Here is a 7,217-nt window from a genome sequence, read left to right as displayed (position 1 = left end):
TATTTAGAAGCACAAAACATAACTAAACAATTTGCTCAAATTAAATCTCGACAAAAATAGGAATCAACTTAGGGGATTTCAACAATAATGGGTTATGGGTTAATATTGAGGGTAAATCAATTAATGGCTTGTTAGGCTCAAAAGGGGTTCACTAAGGGTTAATTATGGAGGTAGGCTTTTGTGGAGTGAGTGGGTTAAACCTAAGTGTCTTTATCATCTTAACATATCAAATCAAATGGTGTGGTCTTCATATGCATAATCAAGCAAGTTCTAGAATAACAAATCAAAACTGACACACTCATAATGAAAGTGAGCATAAAAGGAATAAAATATGCTCTAAAGGCTCAATATCTCACAAAAATTAAAGCTTTTGGATGTTCAAACTTGTGAATTTCAACTCAAGATAATACCTAAACTTAGGGAAACAACCTAAAAGTTTTTAATTCTTCAAAAATCAACTTATCATGCTTGATTCCCTAATATCTTAAAGTTTAAACAATCAATGCATAAATACCTATGTTTTAATTCAAGACATATCAATAAAAGTCATAAATTAATCAAAATTCATTCCAATAGTGATATGAGTGATTCACGTGAGAATAAGACAAAATTCAGGGATTTCTAATGATGATATAAAAGATCCCCCACATTTAAGATGGACATTGCCCTCAATGTACAAAGAAAGATATATTAACAAAGATAGATTTATAATCATAAGATCGGTAGAGAAGTGAAACTTCCTGAACAATGAATGAACTCCTGGAATTAGAGTCATGGAGAATAAATGGCCAAAGCAATGATGAGGGTGGAGGAGGATACTCCAGTGGTGGTAGAGGTTGGGTTCCACAAATGCTGCGGCAAAAGAATATTATATCTCATGTTGGCTATGGTCGTGGTCGAGCAGGGCATGGCAGTCGTAGAGAACATTTCCTAGTGGAGTTTTAGGTTCCTAACTAATAGTGTGCTTTGGAGCTCTTTATAAGTGTGATAGAATCAGGAACTTTTTTAGAAAATATATAAAGAAGAATAATTACTCGTAATGAAATAGCCGAAATTAAAAATTGTAAAATAATAATTATAAATCATAATAAAAATAGGCTTAAAAAATAAAAAGTATTCTTAAAATAGAATAAAACTAACAACACAAAATAATAAATAAAAGTTTTTAAACATCTTCATCGCTAGATGGTTCGCGAGGTGGGGGTAGCGATGAGATGTGAAAGTGCTAACAAATCTGCTGTAGAGTAGCATTAATGTTATCGAAGCACTGAAAACACTGTTACTCGAATCGAGTAAGGCGCTCACAGATGCCAACGTATGAAGCCGCCGCATGAACTGGACGAGAGGGGGTGGTGGCTGAGACGGTGGGTCCTCATGACATGGAAGAACATCATTAGTAATGTCCTCTAGATCCTCCTCCTCAGTGGACTGGACGAGGCGGTACTGAGGAGGGTAGGTGCCACGTCGTTTCTCGATTATCCTCATACTTAGCATGCTCAAGATGCCCTTTGGGGACATCTAGCCGATGAGAGTGAGGGAGGATGATTGGGCTACTGTGTTGAGGAGCCCGAAGTGCCGAGCCAGTCGAGTCACATTGGGCCCAATAGAGATGACCCCTTTCCTGTGCCGCTCCGTCTGGTGGCGAATGGTAAGGGCAATAAAGTAGGCGGGGTCGATGGCGTGCCCATTTGCCATACTCCATAAGAAATAGGCATCGTGGGTGGTGACGACGCTAGTGCTCTCTTGTCTCCCTGTCAGAGTGTGAGCCAAGATGGCATGTAGATACCTCGGGGATGGAGGGAGAGCCGATGCCTTGGAATGACTAAGATCGTAGGTGCCCGAGGTAAGGACAAGGTAACTCTAGCATTTTGAGGGCGAGTAGTGGATGTGGCGGTAGAGGTTGTTGAGTTCATTATCGTCCATGAATTCCTTTGTGTATAGCCCTAGTGCAATCTCGAACTCGGGTACGCTCAACTGGCGTACTAGACCACCAAGGCAGAACTGGACCGTTCCAGGGTCGTCGAATTTAGTCATGATGGTCTGAATATGGAACATCGAGCAGAGTTCCAATGTGAACTTGAGATACGTTGGCTCAACGATCTCAAAGAAGAGCCCCCACGGGTCAGTCGTTAGGAGGGTCAGACCGCGTCAGCCAATTGAATCTTCTTGAATGCAGCCCAGTCAATGCAACTGCCCACACCTAGGGGTCAGGCCCAAAATATTTGATATAATTCCTCCTAGGGTCCCAAGGGAACCTGGAGGAACGAGTGCTTAATCTCCGTGGTAGGACCCGAGAATGACGCTGCTCTTTTCCTCTTTTTCGAGGCGGGAACAGCGGTCTTCTTACCACGTGAGGACGACATTGTACCTGCGTTGAAAACTTGAAGTTCAACCAATATGCCCCAAAAATAGTATGGAAAATCAAGACTAAATATGAATATTTCATGAGATTTACGTACTGGATGTTTTAAACTAAAATAACTAAATATATCAAGTTATATGATTATGGGAACAATGAATGAATGCATGTGGGTAAGCAAAAATTTCATGGAAACAAGGAAAAATGAAAGAGTATAGCATAATGTAGTAACTAAAAATTTTTATAAAACAAGCATGAGTATTTTAATATTCTAACTATGAATATTCATTCAAAATAGTTCAATAGAGTAGAGAACTCATGAAATAAGCAACATATTTAAAGAAAACAAAGAGAAAAGAGAAAACAAATGCAAAAAGAAGAAGCTTGGGCGTCAGAATCGGTGTTGTAGGCGGCGCACGGGCATGGGGGGTAGGGCGTGTAGAGTTGCAGCGTCTAGGGTTAGGGATTTTGGGGGAGGGAGATGATGAATAGTGAGGGGTTTATATAGATTTTGGGCCACACGCCCGTGTGCCCTAATTTTTGCCTGTGTGTTTTGCGAATTTTGAATTTGGGCACGACTGACATTCAGCCCACGCCCATGTTTTTTGGGAGTGTAAGTGGACACGACCGTGTTGCACGACTGTGTCTTGCTTTGTTCGCTTCTCCCATGCCCGTGTACATAGGTCCATGTCCGTTTTCGTTTTCATAGTGTCAACCACGGGCGGATGGCACGGGCATGTCGCACGCTCGTGTTACATTCTCAGTTTCAACCACGGTTTCAAGACACGGGCATGTCTCATGCCCGTGTTGCTTTGTAGTTTTGCCCACGGCCATGTCGCACGGCCATGGCAACTTATCGTATCCCATGTTGGGGAAAAAAATAAAATAAAATCTTGCCCTGTTTTCACACGGCCTAATGCAAGCCCGTCTGCCTGGCCGTGTGGTCTTTAGAAAGCCTGGATTCCATGATTCGGTTAGTATGGTAGATGTTAAAAAACTAAAATTTTAAAGAGATTAACTCTGTTAGTGCTCGGGTTACCTCTGAGAAGCGCTTATTTATAGTCTAAGCTCGATTTACCTCTCTTCTGCATGGTCAAGGTGGTGTGAGGAGTTTACACTCCTCATCCCTACTATCAACTTTATCAACATAAGGTTTAAGACGGGTATTGTTTACCTTAAATGTGCCGAATTTGGGATGAATTACCTCGACTATACCATATAGGAAAATACTGAGTACCGTAAGAGGAATTTCTTTATTAGGTTCAAGAGTGGCAATGCGAGGATCTACTGCATCTAGTAGTACTTTGTCTCCAACCTTAAGTTGATTTGGTGAGGTATTGAGCTTGTTCTGGTTCGGTTTTGGTTTATCGAGTGTTCTCTGCTTTTGTATCCTCCATTCATCTAGCTCCTCTATTTGTAGCCTTCGTTCTTCATAGATAGGTCCTTTGTTGTTGTTTGAACATAGCTCGTATGTGTTCTACTGTTTCCTACATAGAGGGTTCCACAACATGATCAGTATTAGTAGAATGATTTATACAACCACCTTCAATTTTTGATATTTTACTCGAATTACGAGCTTGAAGGGTGATTGTTTCGTCTCCCACACGAAGAATGAGTTCACCTGTACCAACATCAATAATGGTTCTAGCAGTCGCTAAAAAGGATCATCCTAAAATTAAAGGTGCACTACTATCCTTTTCGATGTCTAGAACAACAAAGTCTACTGGGTATATAAATTTATCAATCTTAACATGAACATCTTCAATGATACCCTTCGGAAATCTAATAGTTTTATCAGCTGATTGAATGCTCATCCTAGTTTGTTTGGGTTTCCCAAGACCTAGCTGTTTAAACATTTTATAAGGCATAACTTTAATGCTTGCCCCTAAGTCAGCCAATGCATTATGAACATCTAAACTACCAATTAAACAAGGAATCATAAAACTCCCTGGATCCTTCAATTTATTGGGTAGCTTATTCTGTAATTTGGCTGAGCAAACTGCATTCAACTCCACATGCGACGCCTCATCCAACTTTCGTTTATTTGTTAAAAGCTCCTAAAAACTTGACTGCGTTTGACATCTACGAAACGACTTCAACAAATGGTAAGTTAATATGTAGTTTCTTTAAAAGTTTAAGGAATTTACGAAATTGTTAATTTGATCGGTCTTTCCTTGTCGCATTGGGGTATTGTAAACGTGGTTTATATTCTGTACTCACCGGCTTTGGGTCATTTTGGCCTACCTCATTCTTACCTTTGCTTATCACTGTTTCTGGCCTTGGTTTTGCAACTAACCCTTCCTCATCTTGAATGGCAATCACGTTGAGTTGCTCCTTTGGGTTAGATTCAGTGTTGCTTGGCAGGCTACCTTGTGGTCGTTCGAAAATCAACTTGGCGAGCTGTCCAATCTGAATTTCGAGCCCCTAGATTGATGCTTTTTGATTTTAGAGTGCCATCTCGGTATTCTAAAAATGTGTTTCTGACATCAAGATGAATTTGGTTAGCATCTCCTCAAGGTTCGGCTTTTTCTCCTACTGGTACGGTGGTTGCTAAAAGCCTGGAGGGGGTGGTGGTCTCTGATTTCTTTGGTCTCCCCACGAAACATTTGGGTGGTTCCTCCAACCTACATTGTGAGTATTGCTATAAAAATTGTTTTGAGATCGAGGATTGTTACCCATGTAATTTAACTACTCGTTCTTCATGTTGTGGCCATAAGGTGGGTATTCTGAACTACTCGATCCACCTCCACTAGCTTCGTACTGCATTACTGGGTGTACCTTTGAAGAACTAAGAAAACCGTCAATTTTCTTAGTCAAGATTTCTACCTAATTAGAGAGCATGGTGGCCGAATTGACGTTATAAAAACCCACTATTTTCGTTGGCTTTGTCCTCGTGACTTGCCACTGATAGTTATTCAGTGACATCTCCTCTATAAATTCATAGGCATCTTCAGGTGTCTTATTATTAATGGTTCTGCCAGCAGCTGCATCAACCATCTGCAAAGTCGAAGGGTTCAAGCCATTGTGAAACGTTTGGACCTGTAGCCAGAGTTGTAACCCATGGTGAGGGCATCTTCGCAAAAGGTCCTTGTATCTCCCCTATACATCGTAGAGTGTTTCTAAATCCATCTGCACAAAAGAAGAGATATCATTACATAATTTAGCTGTTTTAGCCGGCAGAAAATATTTTAATAAAAATTTTTCGGTCATCTGTTCCCAAGTAGTGATTGATCCTCATGGCAACGAGTTCAACCACTGCTTAGCCTTATTCCTCAACGAAAAAGGGAATAACCGAAGATGAATGGCATCATCAGAAATGCCATTAATTTTAAATGTATCACATAGTTCCAAAAAGTTTGCAAGTGAGCGTTGGGATCTTCGTCCTACAAACCATCAAACTGAACAAATTGCTGTATCATTTGAATTGTGTTAGGTTTCAGTTCAAAAGTATTTGCAGCTACAGTAGGCCTAACTATGCTTGATTCAGTTCCTGTTAAATTAGGTTTAGCATAATCATACATAGTGCGTGGAGCAGGATTCTGATTAACAACAATCGCAGGAGGTAGCGGATTTTCTTGGTTTTCAGCCATCTCCTCGGTTGTGGTTGAAGTATCGTCCTCTTGCTCTTCCTCTGTGTATCGTAAGCTTTACCTTATTTCTCTTTGATTTCTACGAACTATACGATCGAGCTCACTATCAAATAGTAACAGTCCTGATGGGTTTCTTCTGATCATAAATTAGAAAAAACCTATCAGAAGAAAATAAATGAAAAATTAGAAAAGAAAATAAAAATTTAAGTTGGAATAAAAGTAAAATAGCTAAAGTAATAAAAATCGAGTGTTCCTAATATCCTAGCTCCCCGGTAACGGCGCCAAAAACTTGATACGTGATATTTGTGATAGGTTTTAAAGATTTATGAAAGAATCGTTCTTGAGACTAATTTATTATCACGATTAAGGCAAGTGTACCTATCGAACAATAATATAGTTCAGCAAGGTCGGGTTGTCAAACCCAAAGAAACTACGAGTACTAGTATTTACTTCCTTTTTATTATCTAGCTTAAAAATTTAGAGGTTTGGTTATCTAAACTAATTACTAACTAAGAATGCACAGAAAAAAAATTTGGGAAAATACGTTTGGGAAAATTCGATTGATTAAAACAATACCTAAGGAAAAATCCACCTGAACTTCACTTGTTATTTGACTCTGAATCAGACAATTTATTCATTTGACTTGATCAATAGAAATCCCTAAGTTATATTATTATCTTTCTCGAGACTAATAACGTCTAACCCTAGGTTGAATAATTGAAATCTCTTTCTAATTAACACAATAGAATTGCATTGACTCGATCTATGGATTCCCTTATTAGGTTTCAGCTTAATCCGGCAAAATCTTATCGCCCTATCTCTACGCGTGAAATCAACTCCGCTTAATTATAACAAATTTACTCTTAGACAGGGTCTATTCCTCCTCTGAATATGAGCTTAACTTGAATCAATATCCTGGAATATCAAAACAAGAATTAAGAACACAAAATTAATAACAAGTCAAATATTTATCATACAATTTGATAATAATAACAAGATCCATCTTAGGTTTCATTCCCCTTAGGTATTTAGGGGGTTTAGTTCATACTTATGAAAGAAAACATCTCAAAATCATAAAGATAACAAAACATAAGAAAATCCAAAACTCCTAAAGGAACTTGAAGGGAGATCTTCAGTCTTGATGACAAATCTGGCTTCTGAGATGGATCAATCGGCTTTCCTTGAGTAATTCCTTGCTTCCTACTCTCCGTTCTCTTTCTAAGTTCCTCCTCTTGTGTTTAAATAGGCTTTAGAATGCCTAAGAGCTC

At 39.2% G+C, this 7,217-nt stretch overlaps 1 non-coding gene across 1 annotated transcript; it reads left to right on the top strand.

Moving 5' to 3' along the window:
• The first annotated feature begins 5,414 nt into the window (after positions 1 to 5,414).
• Positions 5,415 to 5,521, top strand: LOC121208776 (small nucleolar RNA R71). The gene has a single exon (XR_005903901.1). It is a non-coding gene; the product is annotated as a small nucleolar RNA R71 (small nucleolar RNA).
• The last annotated feature ends 1,696 nt before the right edge of the window (positions 5,522 to 7,217 follow it).

The sequence above is a fragment of the Gossypium hirsutum genome, chromosome A10 (genome assembly GCF_007990345.1).
Source record: "Gossypium hirsutum isolate 1008001.06 chromosome A10, Gossypium_hirsutum_v2.1, whole genome shotgun sequence".
In the NCBI taxonomy this organism is placed as follows: Eukaryota; Viridiplantae; Streptophyta; class Magnoliopsida; order Malvales; family Malvaceae; genus Gossypium; species Gossypium hirsutum.
The sequence above is the reverse complement of the archived record's forward strand: the minus strand, read 5'-3'. Positions and strand labels throughout refer to the sequence as shown.